Raw genomic sequence first — 24830 nt, 5'->3', positions numbered from 1 at the left:
TCTGGATTTTCCCCTTGCCTTCCTTCTCCCTGATAAAAGCAGTGGCTGGCTGGTTGCAGTGGCTCATGCCTGTAATCCCAGCACTTCAGGAGGCCAAGGCAGGCGAATCACGAGGTCAGGAGATCGAGACCATCCTGGCTAACACGGTGAAACCCCGTCTCTACTAAAAATACAAAAAATTAGCCGGGCATGGTGATGGGCGCCTGTAGTCCCAGCTACTCGGGAGGCTGAGGCAGGAGAATGGTGTGAACCCAGGAGGCGGAGCTTGCAGCAAGCTGAGATCGCGCCACTGCACTCCAGCCTGGGTGACAGAATGAGATCCCATCTCAAAAAAAAAAAAACGGTGGCTGAGGGAGTGGGGAGGTGGGCACGCATGGGACGCAGGCATCCACAGGAGCTCTCCACATCGGTGTCTGCTGAGCTGCATACCCCCTACCTGGTTCTCAGCATTACCACACTACTATCAGGCTTGAGTTAATGACCCACATCTTCTGTGTCCTCCCCCATGAGGACGCCGTGAAATCTGAGTGCATCTCAGAGCCCAGGAAAGCTCCAGGAGCCTGGGAGGGTCACATGGGAACCTTCCCAGAGCCTCCTTGCCTGCTCCGGGGTCTTGCAAGTGAGTGAGGGAGTCCCCACCTGGGCTGCCTGTTGGGGCTCTCTTGCCCTAGGATTTTCTAACTCTTCCTGGGCTTCAAAGTTTATTTAGAAACTTAAAACCTGAGTGTTAACCGGCTTATTCTTTCTGCATTTCTGGGTGAATATGTGCCAGGAAGGGGCATACCCTGTTGATCTTTCCATGCAAGCAGCGCACCCCAAGGTCCAATACTGCAGGTTCCGTCCTCTCTATGTTTGAGGCAGTTCCTCAGCACGCTGAGCCCTTGCCCGAGAAAAAAACACTGTTTATTAAGCACCCTGCCAACCACTGAGTTAAATTCTTAGTATAAGATGATTCACTTAGTACTCACAACAAAATATGTGCTAGTCATATTTCCGTTTTACAGTGGAGGAAACTGAGTCACAGATGATCATGTAGCTCTCCAAACTCCCACAGGTAGTAAGCACCGAGGGGGATTCAAGCCCAAGTACTTCCTGCCTTGATCTTATCGGCCACGCTGGCTCTGCTGCTATATTGCGACATGGCTGCTCAGCCCAACCCCGCTCTCAGCTGGCCTGGACTGGCCTTGGCTAGTTGGCATGTGATCGCGGTGGGTGCCACATACCCTTCCAGACACCCATCAGGCCAGGGGATGTGTTCCCCTACGTGCCCCTCCCCAGCCCGGTCTACACCCTCAGCAGGGGAAGCCTCCGCCTAGTGGACACAGGAGTGTGAAAGCCCGGCTGCCCTGCTTCCATTCACGGTAGCCCAGGGCCCTGGGGTCACTGTCCAAGGCTTCTGTTGACTATTGACTGTGTGGAAGCTCAGCTCCCCTCTGACCAGCTCCATGCCCCACAGGTGCTGTAACTGTGAGCACACCTCAGAGCCAGTGTCCTAGATGTAGCCTGGAGACAGTGAGCACACGAGCAGATGGCCCCTCCATGGGGGTGGCTGGAAAGCAAGCCATCTGCCCAGGCGTCTGAACAGACTGGGCCTGTGGAAGCCCTTGGCAAAGATCTGGACCTGGGGAAAGGACCTGTCTGCTGCCCACTGCCAGGAGCCTGGGCAGCCCAGGCGATGCTGCTGGGTGCCACATCCCCACGTCTCAAAACACGTTTTGCAAACACAGCTCCTGGCATCTTAGGGAGCAGCAGGGGGCCTCCTGTCACCTGGCAGTGTGTATCTCCTCACCTTGAATCTGGAATAAATCCCTGCAGGTGGCAGACTGGTAGCCTGAAAGGGAGGACTGTGGAGAGGCTCAAGAGGCCTCCCCTCAAACACAGTGTGGGGGACAATGAGCCCGATGTACCCAGAGATTTTTATTTGAGACCTGGAGCTCTCCCGCATGAGCTGTGTGAGTTTGGGCCACTGGTTTGCCCTGTCTGGAGGCCACCCTGTCACATGGAATAACGGGCGATGAAGGTTACATGTTCCCAAGGAGACAGTCCTGTCAGGGCAGGGGACACTCAAGGCCATTTCCTCTCTCTCTTCCCCAACCCCTGCACCCCATTAGGCCTCAACTAGGAGGGGAAGAAACGGACAAGAGGTCTCTCCCATGGACTCGGGTCCCAGACAGTCCTAGATAAGCTGAGAAACCTGACCCTTGGCAGCCCCGAAGGACTCCAAAGTGAAGTCTGTGCCACACAATGGAAAATATTATTCAGCTGAGCTTTAAATAGCTGATGTGATGTGTCTGGGGCTGGAAGGTGGCCCGTGGAAGCTGCCAGAGCAGCCGGTCCCCACATGTGGGGCTTGAGAAGGACCCTGAGTCACTTCGAGGTTCAGAGCTTTGCAGGGTCCCAGGGGCCTCCCCAGGAGCACCTGGTTTTACTCAGGGTTCCCAGGAAACCACAGCTGTTCCCCACCACCCACACACCTCAGCGGTGTCAGGAGGTTACAGACAAGCATTATGTACATCAGCGTCCTAAGAAAGCGGTTCTCAAACTCGAGGGGGGGTTCAGAATCCTATAGAGCACTTGTGGGCTCACAGGCTGCTGGGCTACAGCCCCGAGTTCCTGATTTAGGAAGCCTGGGGGCCTGAGAAGCTGCACTTCCAGCAAGTTCCCAGATACCACGCTGCTGCTGGTCTGAGGCACACTTTGAGACTCCCGGCTTGAGGCCAGCTGTACTAGAATCACCTGGGAATCTCTAACAATCCCAATACCCAGATGACACCGCAGATGATTAAATCCGGTTCTATGGGGTTGGGGCCCAGGCATTAGCATTTTGTAAAGCTCCTCAGGTGATTCTAAGGTGAACCCAAGTTTGCAAGCCTTTGCTCCAGGGAGTCAAGATACTACAGGGAGAAAACCAGAAACAGCTCCAGGCAGCATACCATCAAGGACGAATTGGGAAGTGGGATAGCAGGTGCCTCTAATGCCTCCAGGAGCCACTGGAATCCCAGCTAGAAGGGGCCCACTGAGCCACACAAGACTTTTGGGAAGAGCCTGATGCTGGTGGGCTGCTCACATGGACCACATTTGGGCTCCTCACTGCTTAAAATGGGCCTGGGGACCAACAGCATCACTAGGATCTTGTGAGCAGTGCAGAATCTCAGGCTCCACTCCAGAGCTAGCAAGTCCGAATCTGCACTTGAACAACATCCCTGGGCAATTATTGTGCACTTTAAAGTCTGAGAAGCACTGATGGGTGAGGTAGGTGAGATCTGCCAGCACCTGAGTAGGGGTGGAGGCAAAGCTCAAGGGTGTCCCCAGAGCTATCTAGTCAGCTCTGCAAATCCAGATAACGCTGAAAAGCTAAGGTGCTCTTGTTTATATGCAAATCGCCTGGAGAGCTGGGTGTGTGTATCTACATCTGTATCTTCAGAACTCCCAAGGAAACTCCCAATTTCCCAAGACTATAATTCTAAGAGGTCCTCTCCCCCTCTAATGATCTGGCTGAAATCTTTAACCTGAGACCATTAAACCTGGATGGAGTTGTAACCTGTTCTAACCAGAACCTAGCCCAGCGATCTTGAACATGGCCAACACATTAGAATTACCCAGTTTGCTTTAAAATCTCTTCTGTGTCTGAGTACATCAGAAGCTGTGGGGGTGGAGCCCAAGTGGCGTTGAAACTCCCCCGGTGACTCCAATTAGAACCAGGAAGTGCCCTACGGTAATCTTCAATATTCTCTCCACTGACCTCCCTCCCACAGCCTTCACCTCTGCATAGAGCGTGCTGTTAACTTGGACACCAGATTCTCCTGATGGAAAGATAACTGTGATCTTCCTTCCAGAGAGGGAATGACATTCTGCACACAAAGCAATTTTGCTTATCTTTGCTGAGCTTGCAAAACTGTGAGAGAGCTACAGTCCTTGGATTGGTTTACTCATGTCTATCTGATTTCTCAGCAAAACATTCATCAGTTCAAGCAGCTGCCATCAGAGCATGCCTGTGGCACCGACAGAGGCTGCTGGACCAGCAACATCCGGGGAACTGAGGCCAGAACGAATTTCCCTTGTGCCATCCGTATTTCAGTGATGACACACAAGCATGCCTACTTGGCAGTGCAAGCACTCACTTTTGGTTTTTATTTTATTTACTTATTTATTTGAGACAGGGTCTCACTCTGTCACCCAGGCTGGAGTGCAGTGGGGAGAGCATAGCTCACTGCAGTGCCAAACACCTGGGCTCAAGCAACTCTCTGCCTCAGCCTCCCAAGTAGCTGGGACTATAGCGTGTGCCACCACACCCCGTTAATTTTTTTTATTATTTTGTAGAGATGGAATTTTGTTACATTTACCAGGCTGGTTTCAAACTCCTGACCTCAAGCAATCCTCTTGCCACAGCCTCCCTGAGTGCTGTTGCGTGCTACTGTACCCAGCCAGAATTCACTTTTATGTTACCTTTTGCATTCTTCTAGAAGTCACTAAGAACAAAGATTGAGAGGAAATTGTTCCATTTCCATACAGCATCCTGTTGCACACCTCCTTAGATCTTGTCAACAATTATTGCAATGAGCCAGGCAGAGGTTGTGCTTCCCAACTGTAGTGAGCTAAGTAGTGGGAATGGTGGCCCCAAAGACATGTCCCTCCAGATCCCTGGAACTTGTGGATATTATATGGAAAACAGTGTGATTAAGTGAAGGATCTTGAGAGGAGTTACTTATTCTGGATTATCCTGGTGGATCCTAGAATGTAATCTTTGTAAGAAGAGACAGAGGGAGTTTTGAAACAGATCCACCCCGAGAAGGTGACGTGTAGATGGAGGCAGAGATTGGAATGATGCAGGTCCAAGTCAAGGAACACTAGCAGCCATCAAGAGCTGGAAGATGCAAAGAACAGATTCTCCTCTAGAGCCCTTGGCGGGAGTGTGGTCCCTCACAGAGCACCTTTGTTCTGCGAAGCAAATTTTGGGCTTCTGGACTCCAGAACTGAGAAAAGAGGCTTGTTTAAAGTCACTAAGTTTGTGTTCATTTATTGCAGCAGCCCCAGGAAACTAGTACACCAGCTTATAGATGTGAAAAATGAAGGATAAGCATTGAATGCCCCTTCCAAGATCTCATAGCTCATAGGAAAATGGGTTTGTTGTCCCTTCTTCAATTTGGAGTTTGCTGGTTTTCTAAGGAGTTCAACAGACAGCAGGATATATGGATCGTGTGGAACCAGCCTGAGATTGGGAGGCAGCAGCTGAAAGCAAGCATCCCGCACACTCCTTCCCCATGTTCCCCTTGCTCTGTGTATTGTGAGGAATGAATGTGGGAATGTTAAGCATTGCATGGCGCTTCTGATTTGGAAGAGCAGTCACCCCCTTCCTTGACATCTACCCCTAGGAGAAAAGGTGCTTCCTAACTCGGTCCCCGGTTCCCTCACTCCCCGCCATGCCCCTGCTTAGGGTGAAGGTGGCAGCAGGAAAAGTCTACTGAGGGTCCTGGAGAGGCCTCTGGAAACTGAAGCTCACCTACCCAAAGAGCACCCACACCATGGGGCACAAAGAATGGCAGCTAGCACAGAGCATTGTATCCGCACCAGTCAGGGCTGAGTCTCCCAAGCCTTTTCTCTCCAAACTCAACATTTGTCCCACCCACAGTCACAGGGTGCCAGCCACAGGTGAGGTTGCTGGGACCCAGGTAGGAATCAGCCAAAATCGGTCGGGTGACATTTTATGGGGTCATGAGGACCCTCCCTGGGGAGATGACATTTGAACTCAGACCCAAATGAAACAAAGAGTCCAGGCATGGAAAGATGAGCACAATGACAACAGAGGGGGAGGGAATGGGAATGGCCACAGGGAGCCCTGAGTGGGAGGGGCTGGCATGCTGGAGACCTGCAGCCAGCAGGGAAATGAACCCCTAAGCAGGGGCATGGCGGGGAGTGAGGGAGCCGGGGACCGAGTTAGGAGTCACCTTTTCTCCTAGGGGTAGATGTCAAGGAAGGGGGTGACTGCTCTTCCAAGATGCCACAGGTAGCTGGTGCCATCCCCAGAGTGCCTGCGTCCATAGGTCTGGGAGGGACCTGAGAATGTGCATTTTGAACACACTCCCACATCTGGCTGATGCTGCTGGTCCAAGGACCACACAGTGAAAGCCACTGGAATAACAGAAGCTCAGAGAAGGAAGAGCTGGCCGTGCACTGGACCTGGCTGGAATATTAGGGAACTTTGATTCCTTCCTCGCTGCTGGTAAGTATAAAATCAGGGGCGTGCAGCTGGTGGGGGCTTCCTGGGAGTGGTTCTCTTGCTGGATCCATGAAAAGCACGTGGTTTCTACCTCAGTGTTCCCTCTCTGTAGTGATGGACCCATTTTATTTTTGTCCCAATCCATTGTGGACTATTCTTCTGTAAAATACAGGATCAGCCGGGTGCGATGGCTCACGCCTGTAATCCTAACACTTTGGGAAGCTGAGGTGGGTGGATCACCTGAGATCAGGAGTTCAAGACCAGCCTGGCCAACATGGTGAAACCCCGTCTCTACTAAAAAAAAAGAAAAAAAGTACTAAAAATTAGCCAGGCGTGGTGGTGGGCACCTGTAGTACCAGCTACTCAGGAGGTTGAGACAGGAGAATTGCTTGAACCTGGGAAGCGGAGGTTGCAGTGAGCCAAGATTGCACCATTGCACTCCAGCCTGGGCAATAAGAGCAAAAATCTGTCTCAAAAAAAAAAAAAAAAATACAGTATCATAGGTGTGGGTGTTCCAGCTCTGTTGAAGCTCCACGAATGTTTCTAAATGCTCATCCTGTCACCAACTGGTAACAAGGAGCTCATGAACCAGTGCCAGGCCATGGGCCACTTTGAGGGACCCCACCATGGAGCCTCCGTGTCCCCTAGACATCTTCACACATGCACCCTGAAAGCAGCCCAGGGTCCAGCATGAGCCAAGCACAGGAAGCGGCTGCCATTCTCTCTGGGTCTGTGCCCTGAAATGGGGTGTGAGCCCACCGGAAAAGCATGAAGGAAACCGCAGGATGGCGACCACTCGCATGAAGGCAGGCTCACCCTTCCTTACCCGAAGCCCAGCCCCAGGGCACCCTTCCTCTGTAACTAAGGAGAGATGGTTCTGGAGGCCACAGCAGGTGCTGGGGGTTGACGGAGGAGCCCTGACAGGATTCCCTGAAAGGAACTAAAGCAAACATGGCCACACCTCTCTCCAGCTCCAAGGCCCGTACCCCCAAACTGTACCCATGTCCCAAAAAAGGGTCAGGCCTGACTGGCCAGGAGCTGCTGCCCCCAAAGTCCTCTGTGACTGCAAAATCTGGCTTGGGACCCCAGGACACTCCCCTGACCTCTCCTGCCAGCTCCCTTCCTGGGCTGCCTTGAAGTTCCAGGCCCCATCCTGGCATCTTTGGCAATGACAGGTGAGTCACAGAACCACAGGAACCCGAATCACCATAGGGACGGCCATGGGAAGTCAGGCTGTGCCCCCAGTGCCTTGCTAGGAGTGGCCTGAAGCCATTTGCTGCCCGCTGTCCACTGCTTCAAGTATTTGGGCTGTGCCTGGAAGCTGGAGCCATGGGGAGAGCAGAAAGTGGACGCGCGAAATGGCAGGCAGGGTCAGCGAGGCCAACACAAATCCAGGAGCTCCATCTTGATGTGGAGAGGAGCCCTTTCCATTTCGCTTTGGTCTTTGTTGAACATATTTCTGAATGATGACTCTCCACTCCCTGCCTTCCATTGGCCTGGACAGCACTGCGCTTTTCACTCTGGCCTTTACCTGGCATTTAGCATTTCTCCAGCCTTCTCCAAATTCCCACTGAAGTGTAGGGGTTGCAAAAGGGCACCAATACAGGTCCCACTCTCAAGCAGTTAAAGTCCTGTGGGTTGTATCAGCTAGCTATTGCTGCATAAGAAATCTCCCCAAGCTTCCTGACTTACGAACAACAACCGTTTGGCCTAAACATTACAATTCATGCTGCTGTGAGTCAGGGATTCATGCAGTGCTGGGCAGGGACAGCTCACCTCTGCTCCACAGAGTGTTGGCTGCGGCAGCTGGCCAGGGGCTGGAGGGCGAAGATGGTCTCACTCATGTGTGCGAGCTCTCAGCTGGTGTGGCTCGTGTCTGGGCCTCAGGTCACCTCCCTGTGGCCTCTCTTTCCACACAGCATCTCCTCCTCGGTCCAGCTCAGGTGGCACCTTGCCCTTGATGTCCCCTGACACAGGGACTTGGCTGCACGCCCCCTTCTGGCTTCCATAAAATCCCAGTGCTTGCCTCTACAACTGCATCATCCAATATGGATGCCACACTTCAAGTGTGGGACAGCTGCACGCTTGAAATGGACTAGTCCTAGTTGAGATGTGCTGAATATAAAATGCACCAAATTTCAATGTTACATAAAAAAGAATACAAAATAATTCACTAATAATATTGATATTGATTTATACATTTCTGTGATAATATGTTGGATATAATGGGTTAAATAAAATACTTATTGAAATTCATTTCACTTTTTTTCACTGTTTTTAATGTAGCTGCTAGAAAATTTACAATTTCTCATGTGGTTCAATTTATTTCTATCGGACTGTGCTGCTCTCATAGATTATTCTGCCAGAACCCCTCTTGACTTAGCTATAATCTAAAGCAAATTATTTAATTTTTCCAAAACTGTTTCCTTCTCTATAAAATGAGAACAAGGTTTATCTTTTAAGGTAACAGTGAGGAAAAAAGAACATGCATCAGCGTATTGGAAAATCTCTGTTAGTATAACCGTTACATTCATTGTATCATATAGAATTAACTGTCACAATGACCTTAGTGGTCTGAAGGGTCGTATTCATTTGAGATACCTAGATTCTCAGACAGTACCTGACACAGAACAAATGTTTTAGGCACTGACTATAAAATGCAAGTGGGGGATGTGAGTAGCAGATGACAGGCTGGCTGATTTTCGAGAGCCCTAGCTCTAGCGGGTCCATTAGGGCAGGCATTCCTCCCTCCCTCCCTCCCTCCCTCCCCCGCAGCAGTCTGTGTCTGAAATCCATCACCGTCCCCCTGGTGTCTACCTTCCTGGCCAGTGCACCTGCAGCCTTCAGCACCTCCAAGACCTTTTCTCCCAAATTCCCTCTGCAGCACTTCTTACTTCTAGTTCCCAACCTTTTATAGACACCCTGACCCTGGCAAATGCTTCTGGAGAGGTGCTGCCCAGGCAGAATCCTGCAGGGAGCAGAGCTGTCTCTCCTCAGGAGCCATGAATCATTCCACTTGCTTCTATTGTTGCAGGAGAGCAAACAAACAGATTATTTTCTCCAGCTATTTCTGGGCCTTTTTCAGAAACATTCTTGTCCCCAAATATGAACTTCTAAACCAACAGCAAATTATTCTGGATAAATGCTGGTCGATGTAAGTCCTGGGAAAGAAAATCCTAGGGTTTGTCTGTAAAAAATTAAAGGCCACGTTGTTCTGATGCTCATGTGGGTGTAGCAGAGGTGGGTATAAGCCCTGGGAGCCAGTATCAGGGTCTGCTTCATTATCAAAGCCCCGTACCTTTACGGTTATCCTGAATTTGCCCTGGGAACATCGTTAGAATTTGATTTAGTTTGACTTGAGTTTGCAACATGGCATTTATGTTCTAGAAAGACCTTCTCCCACTCCAGCAAAGGTGAGCAGAATTATAGGTGGGGCTATAATGTCCAGGCATGGCCCGGTCCACGTTGAGCTCTCTACGAATAGACCTTCTGGAAAAAGCAGACCCTAAGAAGTAGACTCTCTCTTTATGGGAGTCTGGGAGTCAGTTTCTTTGACAGAGAACAAGGATCGGAGGTTGGAAAGGTTTGAAGAGACAAGGACTAGAAAGCAGGACACATCCCACCAAGATCAACTGCTGGTCTCACTCAGGGACAGAGTGAGGACTCTGAACCACAGCATCTCAAAGGCATCAGAGGCATGGGAACCATCAACCTAACCACCTACTCTGCACCTGTTTAGCACACGAGAACACTGAGGCCCAGAGATGGGAAGAAGCTTATCTAATGGTGATCCATGAAGAGCAGGCCCCCACCCCGAGTCTCCTGGCTCCTACACTACACCCCTAACAGGGCTCCTTCCATCCAACACACGTCACGCGCAGGACTCACGTAGGAATCATTCTTGGCCCCAGCTCCTGTTTATCGATACACAGATAGGATAGATGGAGCCCCGAAAGAGCTGTCATGCTGCCTAAAATACCATCATTAAAGACTCCCTGATGTGCGTAAACAAGGTCCTGGTTTAGCCTGCAAATATCTCAGATGGATTCACAGAGTTAATTCTCAGAGACTCATACTTTAGGCAGCCCCTTCCTTGAAGCAGAGACGGAATGGTGATATTCTCAGGCAGCGTGGTGTTGGGGACAGGGAGGAAGAGCCCATTATGAACATAGGATGCTGTCCAAGTGGGAGAAACTTCAGGTGCAGATGGGGAGCCTCTGGGTCGCCAGAGGACCAACAGCTGAGCCTCTAAGAGAGGAGGGGGAAGGGGACTGAGAGTGGAATCCTAAACTTCCTCATCAGCAGTGGATTCAGTCATGGGTTCCAATGAAACACTGGAACCCTCCCTGAACCCATGCCCTTAGTCCTGTAACTTTGCAGTCCCTGCCGCTAAAGACAGAATGAACTCCTCCTCCTCCACCACCCCACCACCATGCTTTGCTTGGCCAGTGTGATGTGGGAAGAAGTGTCATGTGCCTGCTTCTAGTCACGCGATGGGGAACAGAGGCTGCAGCCAGTCACCCAACGGGGCAGGGCTGTGGGACAGGAGGTGCGGGGCCCACGCTGGTCAGGCCCAGGGGGTGCCACCCTTTCCGGACAGCTGGTGAGATTTTGGGAGTGGACAGTCCGGTCAGGTGAAAGGAAGACCATGAACAAAGGTATAGAGGAAGGAAAAGAAAATAAATATTTCTAGAAGAAAGAACAGCTCCAAGCAGTGGGAGCGGCATTGTCCTAAAGAACTTGCTTCGATGATGGAAATGGCCGACGCCTGTGTAGTGCAGTGAGGGAGAAGCCAGCCTTGTGGGCATGAGCACTTGAAATGTGCCACTACTACCCAGGAACTGAATTTGTCACTTTATTTAATTTTAAGCAATCAACATTTAAAGGGCCGCACGTGGCCAGTAGCTCCTGACTGGACAGTACAGATCTGGAGTGCTGGGTCCTGGGAGTGCTGAAGTAAGGCTAGACTGGAGATCCCTTTTGCACTCAGTAGAATTTCTGAGCTAAAGGGGCCCAGTAATTACGATAACATTTGCCGCCTCCCCTGACCTGTGCACAGCACTTGTCATACACGATCTCATTTAATCTTCCCAGCATCCTCTCAGGGTAGAACAGGTCATTATTGCCATTTTATAGACAGGTGGACTGAGGCATAAGAGGAGCTAAGTGCTGGTGAAAATCACCTGAGAGGCAGAGCTGGGTGCAAATCAGACTCTGACTGCCAGGCCCCTTCCACATCCATAGGGGCCCGAACAGCCACTTACAAAGTCTGCAAAGCCCTTTTCTGGGTGTTTTCCTCTCTTAGGCACTGGCTTAATTTGCCCCATCCCCAGTAAAAGGCAGAATCTGAGATAGGACTTGCATACGAGAAGTAATTTTTGCTACTTTTCATGCTATGGTTTGGGGAGGCAGTGCTGGTGATCTCATGGAACAGGATTGACATGGATGAGTGGGAAGAAAGTCAACCCAAAGAGGCTTTATTGAGCTGGTCATGCCGGGAGCCAGCAGAGCTCCTTCCCGATGGGCTCCTTGGAGAACCTGTGCACATTGCACCTGTGAATCGTCATCTGAGATGGAGAGGAGGGGAGTGCCATCCTCCCTAGCTCTGTCCCCCATTAGTCAAGGACTGTCTCATCTCTCAGAGGGACACAGATACAGCAAGGGGACCTGCGGCCAGGTTACCCCTACCCTGAGATGGCTGTCACACCCACATGAGGAGCAAAAATGTGGCTGACACATATTGTATGATTCCACTTACAGGAAATGATCAGAATAGGCAGGTCCAAAGAGCCAGCAGGTGGCCAGGGCTGAGGGCCAGGAGGTATGGAGAGTGAGTGTTAATGAGTACAGCGTTCCTTTATGGAGTAAGGAAAATGTTCTAGGATTAGATGACAGTAATGGTTAACGGTGAATTTTGTTACGTGAATTTTGTTCTAATTTTTAAAAAGTGGGCTGGCAGGAACCAGGATGACAGCAAAGAAATGCAGCCAAGTTCCAGGCTCTGAGCTTAATTGCAGGCCCAGTCCCATAAATCCATAAATGCAGCCTCATCACAGGAAAGGCCTGTCTCTGCACTCAGACCGGCCTCCACCCCTGGAGCTCTGACTCAGTGTCGGGCTGATATGGAGCCCAGGAAGCCAGGATTAGCTGTCCCAGCCCTTTCCAACTCCTCTTCTCAATGCTGCCTCTCTCTGATGGACTCAGACACAACGAGGTCACTGCGTTTGTCCAAGGCTATGATGTGAGCGACTGCCAGGATTGAGCGCAGAGCCCTCACTTGCCCCTCCCCAGCGGAGTCATGTAGGAGGCACACAGGCATCTGCCTCCAGCCCCCAGCCCTGAGGTCCCAGCAGGATATGCAGCTGATGTCTCAGCACTGTCCTTCCCCATCCCCATCGTGCAATCTTGTCACTGTGAAAGGCTTTCTGTTCCTCCGCTGCACGCCACACCAGGCTTCTTCCCTTGCCTGAAGGCAGAGCCTGAAGGGCACCCTGTCCTCTAGTGCCCGCAAGTCCCTCGTGGGGACACCTGGGCCTCCTTTCCTCCTACTGACCTGATGAGCATCAGATTCTGCTCCAGGAAGGGTCCTAATGGCACTCCATGGAACACAGTTTAGATTCAGCTGAATTAATCTACTCCAATTTACCTGCCAGGGATGCTAGCACAGTGGAAACCCCACCCCTCCATTCCGAGGTGGAGTCTACGTCTGGGTGGGCTTGTGACTCACTTAGAGCCAGGGGAACATGGTACTGGTGACATCAGCTGACTTCTAAGGTAGGGTCCAAAAAGCCCATGCAGCTTCCATTATCAAGTCTGCAGGGGCCCTTGACTTTGAGACCCTGAGCTGTCGTGTGAGGAGCCCAATTACCCCAAGACCTTCATATTGTGAGGAAGCCCAGACCTCATGGGGAGGCCACGTGTAGATGTTCTAGTTGACAGCCTGATATGGCTTGTCTGTGTCCCCACCCAAATCTCATCTTGAATCGTAGCTCCCATAATTCCCACGTGTTGTGGGAGGGATCTGGTGGAAAATAATGGAATCGTAGGGGAGATTGCCCCCATACTGTTCTTCTGATAGTGAAAAAGTCTTATGAGATCTGATGATTTTGTAAGAGGCTTCCCCTTTCACTTGGCTCTCATTTACTCTTGTCTGCTACCATGCAAGATGCATATCTTGCATGCCTTTGACCTTCCACCATGACTGTGAGGCCTCCCCGGCCACGTGGAACTGTGAGTCCATTAAACCTCCTTTTCCTTATAAATTACCCAGTCTTGAGTGCGTCTTTATCGGCAGCATGAAAATCGATGAACACACGGCCCTAGCTAGGCTCCCAGCCAACAGCCGGCATCAACAGCCACACGGGTGAGGGAAGACCCTCCAGATAATTCCAATTCCCAGCCACTGAACCTTACCTAGACATGGATTCTTCTTTTCAGCCAAGGCCTGAATATCACAAAGCAGACACATGCCACTCTTGCTAGGCACTGTCTGAATTCCTGAGCTCCAGGATCTGTGAGCATGATAAAACGGTTGTCTTAGGCTGCTAAGCTTTATAATGCAGCCATAATCCCTGAAACACCATTCATTCATAATTATTTACTACACATATATGATGTGCCTGGCCCTATTCTGGGCATTGGGGATGCAAAGATGAAGAAACACCCAACCCTTTCTTTAAGGACAGAAGGGGTTAGTGGTGCTGTGCATGTGCAGCACTCAGTGCAGAATTCTGCAGTGGCTCGTTTTAGCAGGGAAATCCAGAGGGACTTCCTGGAAGAGGCTTCCAGAAGTATCAAAGGGTGGGCACAGAAGTGTTTTCTCCATAGATAGTCAGAAACTGCACAACATATTTAAGAAGTTATGTTATGAACTACTTCACCCTTAAAACCTGACTAAGGTGCCACTCTGCCAGGAGCCCCCACTCTTGCCTATAATATCTGCCTCTCCCTGAAGCCTTGGTTCAATTTCTTAAACATGCCAAACTCTTATCACCATCACAGCCATCTCAAGTGCCTTTTCCTCTGAAAGAACACTGTTCTCCCACCCCTCTTAGTTTTCCCCAGGACAGAAGGCCTCCCCTGAGGCACCCCTCCCATTTCTGTCTCATGCACATCGCATGTGCAATTGTACATGTATCTGTCAGCCTGTTTCCCCATGACCTCTGCTGCTAGACTTTACCACGAGGTGAAGAGCGTGACTGTTTGGCTCATCCCTGTATTCTCAAAGCCAGCACAATGTGGAGCACACTTTACACACTCAGCAAATATTGCTGGGAGAATAAGTCCACGAATGAACTAGTCTTGTCCTGGGACCTCAGATCTGTTTTAATCCCCGATCCTATGGTTAGCTTCTTCTAGTTCCTAATCTAATTGTGCCTCCAATCATTGGTTTTCTGGATCCCGCCCTCCACCTTAAAATATCTGTCTGCTACCTTCCACGAATTGTCTTTGCTAACCCAGCTATGACACAATCCCACTAAGCCATGGTTTCCATCGTCCACCTGGAATCACCCAGCTCTCCTTTGCCAAGCCCATTCGTCCAAAGTTCCAGTATCACCAACTGGAAACACCACTTCAAAGTCAGACCACACAGAAGGCTGCAGCATTGTAGTAAAGAATCCAGTGAGGGAGGGGTATCCCAGAGCTAGAGAGAAAGAGAAACAGATGACAAACTGCAGAGAACTTCTCCGACTGCCAGGATGTTGACCCTCCCTCCTGAAGGAAATCACACGCACCCAAATACTCACATTTAGAGGGAAAAGATCTCAAGGTAATATGAGGTCATTTCACTGAAGTGACTCCAGAGACAACAACATAAAAGTGTCCAGGGAGGTTAGCTTCTCCTTGGAGATGCTGGGAAGCTTGACATTTGCAATGGGAGAAGAGGGGGCGGGGCGACAGAAAAGGTGTGACTGCAGATGTCAAGTTCTTTCTGCATGGGGTGGCTTCAGAGACAGGTCCCCTGGGTTGTGCCGTCTCCTTAGCAAACATAGAGACCATGAATTGCTTCTAAGTATAGCCAGGAGGACAGCACGTAGAATTATTCAACAGGAATGCAGAAAGCTGATTTGCTGCTGATCCCCATTTGGCCTGGCTTGATTTCACAATCAAACGAAGAACCTTTTTTTTACTTCCAAGAGTCCTATATTGTCTCTTGGTGCCATCAGCACTGAGAGAGAAGCAACAAGCTCACCCCTCCCTCGATCTTCCACAGGAATCCAACAATCCCACATTTGCTTTCTCCCTGCACGTCTTTCTGGGGAAAAAAATAAAAGGCAAAGCCAGTGTGTGAGATAAGTCATAAGTCATTTCAAGGGAGAACCATGGATCCAGGGCCAAGAAGAGGCCACAATCACAGTTTTTTGCTTGTTCTCTTCTCTGCTGAATTTATTATTAGTTTCTGATCTATAAAACTACATCAGAGAGATCTGAGCTCAAATTCTGGCTCTGCCACTCACCAGCTATGTGACTGGGAACAAGTGATTTAACCTCTCTGTACCTCAGTTTCTTATCTGTAAAATAGAGATAATAAGCTTCCTCAAAGGGTAGTGAGAGGACTAAATGAAATTCATTCAACATCGGATAATTATTTATTGATCACCTATCATGTTCTTTTTTTTTTCTTCTTTAACTTTTATTTTAAGTTCAGGGGTACCTAAGCAGGATGTGCAGGTTTGTGACATAGGTAACTGTGTGCCATGGCGGTTTGCTGCACAGATCATCCCATCACCCATGTATTAAGCCCAGCATGCATTAGCTATTCTTCCTGATGTTCTACCTCCCCCAACCCCCCATGACAGGTCCCAGTGTGTGCTGTTTCCCCATATGTCTATGTGTTCTCCTCACTCAGCTCTCACTTATAAGTGAGAACATGAGGTGTTTCGTTTTCTGTTCCTGCATTAGTTTGCTGAGGATGATGGCTTCCAGCTCCACCTATGTACCTGCAAGGACATGATCTCATTCCTTTTTATGGCTGCATAGTATTCCATGGTGTATGTGTACTACATTTTCTTTATCCAGTCTGTCATTGACGGGCATTTGGGTTGACTCCACATCTTTGCTATTGTGAATAGTGCTGCAGTGAACATACACTTGCATGTATCTTCATAATAGAATGATTTATATTCCTTTGGGTATATACCCAGTAATGGGATTGCTGGGTCAAATGGTATTTCTGCTTCTAGATCTTTAAGGAATTGCCACAGTGCCAGACGCTATTTCTAGGTGTTTAAGATACAATAGTGAATAATATAGACACTGATCCTTGTCCTCGTGTAGCTTATATTCAAGTGTGGACAGATTAACAATAAGCAGTAAATTTACAGTAAGTTGGGTGATACATGATACAGGAAAGAGAATATAAAGCAGACGAGGTAGAGGATGGTGGCCACATATTATTTCCTCCTCATTTTACTCCTTCTGTTGGGAGGTGAGACCTAATTCCCATCTCCGGATATCAAGGCTTCTTTTGTGACTTGCTTGACCAAGAGAATGTGCCAGAGAAATGTGGGAATTTCAGGACAATGCCAGAGGACTCTCAGTTTTCTTCTGCAGCTCTTGGAACATTCTTTCTGGGAGTCCAGAGCCCCCGAGGAAGAAGTCTGACTTCCCCGAGGCCACCTGTTGGAGAGGCCGCGTGTAAGTTCTCTGGGTGACCATCCAGCTGTGCCCAGCCTTCCAGTCGTCCCTGCCAAGGGACCAAGCGCATGACAAAGCCATGTGGGCCCTCCACAGGAGTCCATCCACCAGCTGAGTGGGACCAAATGACACAGAGTGACGGGTGTGATGCAGAAGAATCACCAGCTGAGCCTGGTCTGAATTTCTGACCCACAAATCATGAGCTATAAGGCAATAATCATTTTTAGCCACTAAGTCTTGGGATGGTTTGTTACACAACAGTGGGTAACACAGCAGTTACACAGTAGGTTACACAGCAGTAGGACGGTAAGGGAGGCTTGGGTATAAGGCATATAAAACCCCTAGGCCAGCCACCAAATGGCATCAGATATTGTTATCCCCATTAATAGTTTTCACTCGCCTTCCCTCCTTTCAGCAGGAAGGATTTCAGAGCCAGGGCTTTCTGCTTGGCACCACTCAAAAGATGTTTGTGCTTTCACGCATGGGGAGCAGATCCTGTTTCTGTGCTTGGAGATAATGTCCCAAGGAAGAAGCAAGTGTAGAGAGGCTCAGACTTCAGAACTCTAAGGATGACTGGGTGAGAAAAGTGCCCCAGACGCCCCTGTGGGCAAACACAGACTTCTGCACTTACACTTACCCACCCCCTCACACACATATGCTACCCACACCTTCTCACCCCCAAAACTTGGAAGGCTGAAATTTGAAGGGCACAGAGGTTTTCCTGGTAATCATAATCTTATATCACACTTTAGAAAATAATTACAGTTGTGTCTCGCGAACCCACACAAAACTGTCCTAAGAGCACTGTGAGGAAACCAGTGTCACACTCATTTTGAAGTAACCAGTGTCACACTCATTTTGAAGTTCTCTCTCCAGCTCCATTTTGCTCAGTTCCAATGTTAAGAAAGGTAAACAGCCTCCCAGTGGAGAATGGCTGTAGCTTGCAGACCAGCAAATTCTGCAGTTTTTTTGGGAAAAAAAAAAGAAAGACTGCTACTGGATTGATTAATTAAGCATTTATTCCACAGCAAGCAGAATCTTAGTAAATGATTCATGAAACTAAAAGGAGAGGGGAAAGCCTCCCACCCTAAAAGGTAAGTGCACTCAGGTGAGCATTCTAACAAGAAAGTGAGAGTCATGGACTAGGAAGAGCTATTTGGATATGTGAGTAGAATGTAAATTAAGAAAAGGGTGCAGTGATGTCACTTAAAATAACAAGCAGCGGGCAGGAAAAGACTGGGCAGAGAAATCAGAGAAGATGCAGTTAATTGAGGATTAGCTAAATGTTTTACAAGGTAGTTTTGATAAAGGGTCTTTTTCCTCTGTAGCAGATCAAGTGGATAGTATTGTATCAGTCCCTATGCCTGATGAGGAGCCAAACAAGTCCAGAGGCATTCCGCAGTACCACACCGTCATCTAATGACAGCTATTCCATTTGCAGGCATAGGATCTGAGAGAATGTATTCCATTTCTAGGGGAATATACCTTGCATATTCAATCCTGTTTGAGAGGTGGTAGTTATCACTGGAAGAATAACTGAAATAGATTATATTTATTGAACAGCTATAATGTGCCCAAAAGGATGCTTAGAAACTATGAGGTAATGCTGTCCCCACCCTCAAAAGAGCTTAGCTAAAAAAGCAGTAAATACATAAGAAGAAAAATAATGATAAATATTATGTGTTACTGGAGTTTATAGAAAGGAAATATCCAAAGCAAGCAACAGGATCCATGGTTTACTGTGACAGGAAAGAGGAAGGAATGACCAAGCCGAGTGGAAACCCAAATAGTTCTTGATGTTCAGTCTCGTCTGCTGGACTCATCTTTCAACTTGGGGGAGGAAGGGAGAAAGGGGAGGGGAACCAATCACTGCTGAGTGCCTAAGAGATGCTGGGGGTATGCGAGCTGTTATTTCATTTATGCTTCACCCCCACCATACAAGGAGGGGCTACTGTCAAAGAACTGAGGATTTCTAGAGGTTAAGGATCCAGCCAGGGTTTCCTGAGCTTAGATCTGAATGCAGGCCTGAAAGGGTCAAAGACTCATGCCCTTTGCTCTCTGGCAGGTCACACTGCTTTATGCACCAAGCCGCTCCACTGATTCCAAAACTACCATGATTTTTGAGAGAGCTGCATGTAAGTTTGTGCTTTTCCAACCATAGATCAGTCATACTTCAAATAACTGCCCTGTGCAGGGAAGGACATTCTCCTTCTCCAAGAGATCATGAGTTAGAGGTGGAACGGAAACTGGGCCTGTAAGAAGTGTGCCTGGCAAGAACTTGTGTGTCCTGTCACGGGCAGCTTTCTGTAGAAGCCTGGCTGCGCGTATCAGGAGACATATCAACCTCCAGAGGAACTTCTTTAAATTGACAGTTTCTGACCCCAGTCAGAGAATTTGATTCAGCCGTTTTGCAGTGACAGCCAGGAATTGCTTCCCAGGTGAGCTGGATGCAGGCAGGCCATGGTCCACCTATTAAAAGTTCTGTTCCAGGCCTGGCGCAGTGGCTCACACCTGTAATCCCAGCACTTTGGGAGGCTGAGGAGGGCGGATCACAAGGTCAGAAGATCAAGACCATCCTGGCTAACACGGTGAAACCTCATCTCTACTGAAAAATACAAAAAAAAAAAAAAAAAAAATTAGCCTGGCGTGGTGGCGTGCGCCTGTAGTCCCAGCTACGTGGGAGGCTGAGGCAGGAGAATGGCGTGAACCCAGGAGGCGGAGCTTGCAGTGAGCTGAGATTGCGCTACGCCAATCCACCCTGGATTACAGAGCGAGACTCTGTCTCAAAAAAAAAAAAAAAAGTTCTGTTCTGGATGCTTTGGATGCAGGAAGTGAACATCCTTTTCCCAGCAGCCTTGGTCTCTGCCTCCCTGTACACCACAGGCACCATCTCACAAGAGATGGAGAAGTGCCGCTTTACAGAGGCCTTTCATTATGTTTCAGGTTATATCAGTCAGGATCGCGTCAGGAAAACAGAAGCCACTCCAGACATTTCAAACAGAGGGAATTCATGAAACAGGATTGTTTACACAGGTGATGGAACCACTGAGAAGCCACATAAAGATTAGTGACAGCTGGAGGCCACTCCACCTGCAGGGCTGGAAGGACAAAGAGAGGAAATGGTGTTACTGGTGGTGCAGAAGTTGAAGCCACAGCTGGCATGAGCAGTGGGTCTAGGGCTATGGAGGAAGGAGCTGTCCAGCAGCAAGAGAGCCAGGGAGGAAATGCTACCCAGAGCAAAGACGGAAAGTCAGCTATTTTTCCTGCCCCCACATCCGGGGGCTAGGGTGCAGTTCTGAAGACCCAAATAATACCAGTGTTTAGAGAGTATTCTTTCTCAGTGGTTCCAGAGTCTGGAGGATTTAACCTGAGAAAGCTAATTTTTAAAAAATTTAAAAATAAAGAAAAAATAAAGCCTGGAGGAGCCTCAGAATCTGCTGGATTCCCAGATCAGAGATTCTGATTCAATAAGTCAGAGACAAGGACTGGGCAGGGGGACTTTGAAGGGACTGTGATGTGCAGGTAGGGTTAAGAACTGGTGCATCAGAGCATAAGCCCCAAAAGAGCAGCAATGCTTCTTCAGTAGTACCACAGTGTCCGGCTCAACAGGGTTGTGTAGATACTTAATATATAGGTATTCAATGAATGAATGAGTAGATACTTAATATATAGGTATTCAATGAATGAATGAATAAAAGAACGAATGCAGAACAGTGATGCCCCAGAACCCTTGGTGATCCAGGTAGATCAGAGGGACACCATAGCTGGGAAGGGGGAACATGAAGAGGGTCAAGGTCAGAAGCAAGGCGGTGCTAAAAAAAGATGAATCTGGACACTAAGGCTAATCCCAAACAAAACATATTTTAACCTGAAATGAACCAAATGCCAAGAGACAGGCAGATTCCCAAAAGGAGATGCAAACTACTGAATCCAAAAGATGAGAGGTTAGCTGCGGATCCACTTTGTCTACAGAGAGTTGCCATCCCCTGTGTTCATCAAGGCAGTGAGTCTGATTCTGGCTTTACCATGGTTTTACTTCAGCCCTTTTCCTGACATGCAGGGTGCCCCACACCTCTCCTCCCATTTTGCCTCCTGACATCTAGGTATTATATGTGGCAGGCAAGGTTCAAAGCAGTTTCCACAACAATCCAGCTCTTCAGTGGCACCGTTGGAACTGCATCTACCCCATGGAATAGAGGAAACTATCCCACCTGGATATGAAGTCTTGAGCAAGCCACAGGTGCCCTTTGCCTCTCACTTTTCTAGCCCTTATGCCACTTCCCTTTCTGTCTTCTCCATTTCTCTCTCCCTCTCATTCTTCCACATCCCTCTTTCTTCTCATCACAGCTCTCTCCTTCCTTTTGCTCTCCCTTCCCAGTTCCCAATACCCTGGGAGCAAAGCCTTCCTCAGTCTACATTTCTACTTTCTTCAGAATAAAATAGGACTAGTGTACTCATGTCCATGATACTAGGCTTTCTAGAAGAAAGGAGAGTGGGTTGCCTTGATTAATCCCCTGACAAATTTGAAAACTTGGGACATTTCAAATTGGCATGAAAGAACTGCAGGCAAGGTCCCTGGCAGCTATTTAATCCAATCTGCACTTTAACCAGCTCTTCTGTCGCCATCTCTGGAAGTTCCTGTCAGAGAACACTGCCCTTTTCCCTGCATTGCTAGTACAAGTGTTGCTGTGTCTCCTAGCCCCGGGAGTTGCAGGGGGCACCACAGCTGGTTGTACCACAGCTTTCAAGATGTCAGAACTGGCCACAGGGGCTCTTGCTGTGAATGACCTACAAACAAGACCAACACACCCTAACGTGATGATTCCCAAGTCTGGCTGCATGTCAGAATAACCTAAGGAGCATGTAAAAGGCATCCAGATGCCAAGACCCACCCCAGACGTACTGAATTAGACTCTGCAGGGACAGAGTCCAGGCAGCCAGCTCAATACCTCCCCACTCATCTCTTAGAACCACCACCCTGGAGGAACTTCGGACCTAGAAAGGTGATGCTTTCACATAGAGGTCACTGGCCAGTGATTTTCAAATCCATTCACATTGTTTATGTTATGTAATCCCACACCACAAATAGATAACGAAGAGCTTCTGCGGTTGATGCCAGGGGTCTTCATTGTCCACTCTCCTCCCTTACCCTACAGCAACTCTTCAACCCTTGCATGGACCTCTGGGCTCCCACAAAACCCATGTGTGTATTTTTAGGCCTACTATGGGCATTTCAAAATAAGCAAAAATGACAACAACAACAACAACAATCCACCATGGCAAAGTATCAACCCTTTTCTGCCTTATGGGTTCAGACTTTTCCTAAATCCTAATTCAGACAGCATGGTGCATTTTTGTGACTTCTATCCCCCTTCTTTATTACCCCTGATGGGAGTTCTAACCTGGTTTCAGATGAACAGGAACGCTCCAGAGAGCATGTGATTCGCCCTTGGCCTCACCCAGCAGGGATGGCGGGCATGGAGTATGACCACTGTGGGGACCAGAGCCTTCTCTCCAGCTCCATCCCAGGGAATGGGAGAACATCTTGAAGCTAAGGGCCTCAACTTCCCATCCGTGCCCCCAGGATGGTACATCCAGCCTCCTCCTGCCAAGAAAGGCACAAACACAGAACAGACACATGGGAGAAGAGTGTTGCTTACATCCCTTTGTTGAAAAGCATTCACTCTTGTTAGGACATGCATTAGGCCCTAACCCAGTGGCTCTGGGACATTTCTTAGCAGCAAAATCATGTGTTTCATAAAGCTTCTTTCTTAGGAATCCCACACCACAAGTAGATAACAAAGAGCTTCTGTGGTTGATGCCAGGGGTCTTCGTTGTCCACTCTCCTCCCGAACCCTACAGCAGCTCTTCAACCCTTGCATGGACCTCTAGGCTCCCACAAAACCCAGTTCAAACTATTGTCCTAATGTGTGGTGCCCTCTTCTCTCAATCGGTACTTTTTGTGCAGTTCAGGGATATGTCTGGAGATCTGCTGATGGCCCCACAGAATGGAGGGTCATGGCGGTTTGCCATCCTATGGTCACCCAGAAGAGACCAAGCAAATCATGTCACCCATCTCAGTTTGGGCTCTTCCAAAAGTAAGGACTTTTCAGATAAGGACTTGGGTACAGGTAATTTTTTTAGGAGAGTGATTGAAAAAAAAAAAAAAAAACTGAGACGGGGAGAAGAGGCACTCCCCTGAAAGGGTGCATTACTGAGGTCTCTGCTGAGCAACAGGGGTTCAACTCCACTGGGAAGTGTACACAGTACTCCCAGAAGTATCTGCCTGAAGGAAGGACAGCTGGGTATTTATCACTAGCTCTGGACGTCCTTGAAAAAGAGTTGCCCCAGGGCATTAACTCCCCACACATATGTGCACACATACACACATCTGGATTGCACTTACACTCTTGCTGCTTGGGTGGACTGTCCCTCTCGGAGTGGCTGAAATCAGACATAAGCACTTATGGACCCATCAGTGTCCTTGGGGATGCCATGAGGCGCTCTTTCAAAGGCAGGACATCTCCTTAAAAATCGTATGCTTATTATCAAAAACCACACAGAAAATGGAGGTGCGACTCTTCCAGGACTTTCCTCATGCAGAAACACCCATCCCCTGTGGATGTACTTTGAAATCCAAGGAGGAGTTCCTTATATTCACACCCACGTCTCTGTGCTTCTGCCTGAAGTTCGGCATGGAGGCTGCCTCCAGCTCCTCCAGGCTCCAAGAACAGGGGTTGTAGCATCCAGGCTGACCCAGCCCACCCAGACTGCAGAAGCGCTCCCTTGATGGGCATCTGCCAGCTGCATCTTGGGCCCTGGCTGTCCTTGTGAGTAGCTAAGCTCATCCACAGCAAGGCATTCAGCTGGAGCACATTCCAGCCATCAAGCGGTGCTGTGCCTTGTCCTGAGCTCAGCTGAGTGTCACCGGGATAAAGCAAGTGTAGCTTTTTCAGTTGGAACTCTTGGACCCACTTACCACAAATTCTTCCACTTTGTTCAGAGAAAGCAAAACCTTTTTTTTCCCATTAACACTGACCTCAAGTGAGATTTAGCTTTTTAGAGCTGATCTGTACCTGGGCTTAGAGAATATTCACCACAGGGAAATATTCCCATGGGTCTGAGAGGTTAAACCAACAGAATACAAAACTGTGTGTGCAGCATGATGCCAATTCTACTAAAGAAAAAAAGGAAAGAGCGAGAAATGATAGAGGAATAAACCACAAGATGTCATTTGATCAAGGGTTCATGCTTGACTTAGGATCCTGGTTCTCAAAGTGTGACCCCTGGCCAACAGCATCAGCATCACCTGGGAACCTATCAGAAATTCAAATTATCAGTCCTCATCTCTGCCTAGACTTTCCAAATCAGAAGTTCTTGGGCATGGAGCCCAGCAACCCACCAGATTCCAGTGCATGTTAAAATAGGAAGTCCACTGACCTAGGCTCATTAATTAGGCACCCCTTACTCCCAGTCCTAGGAGCTGGGAGGAAGCAGAGCTTCTGTCCTTCAGGAGTCCCTGATGTGGGAGAAAGGAGAAAGCAAGTGCTTGCAACAATAAAACACCAGAGAGAATAGCCATATGGGCAATCCAGATAAAAGTAAGGGGTTGTAGGAAGGTGAGCACTAGAAGCGTGCACGACAAAGGAAAAACAAGGGAAGGGGGAAACAAAAGTGAAAAAGAAAGGCAACCAAAGAATAAAATAATCAAAACAAAGCAGGAAAAGGAAGAAAGAAGTTGTGGTTGGGACAGAAGCCCAGCTCCTTAAAGCCCTTAGTGGTTCACTAGCTCATTTATCTGCTAGTCTGGCCAGCTTTCTAACAAGCACCAGGCATGTGGGCGGGTGCTAATTTGCAAGGCTGATTTAGCACGCAAGTGCCAGTGGTAGAAAGTTGGAACCTCCTGTGGTCCTTGAAGTCTCCACACAAATAAAAAAAATGAAAACCTCAATATTTCAGTTAAATGTCTCTGTCA

Source organism: Macaca thibetana, chromosome 10 (genome assembly GCF_024542745.1).
Source record: "Macaca thibetana thibetana isolate TM-01 chromosome 10, ASM2454274v1, whole genome shotgun sequence".
In the NCBI taxonomy this organism is placed as follows: domain Eukaryota; kingdom Metazoa; phylum Chordata; class Mammalia; order Primates; family Cercopithecidae; genus Macaca; species Macaca thibetana.
This window is presented reverse-complemented; position numbering follows the sequence as displayed.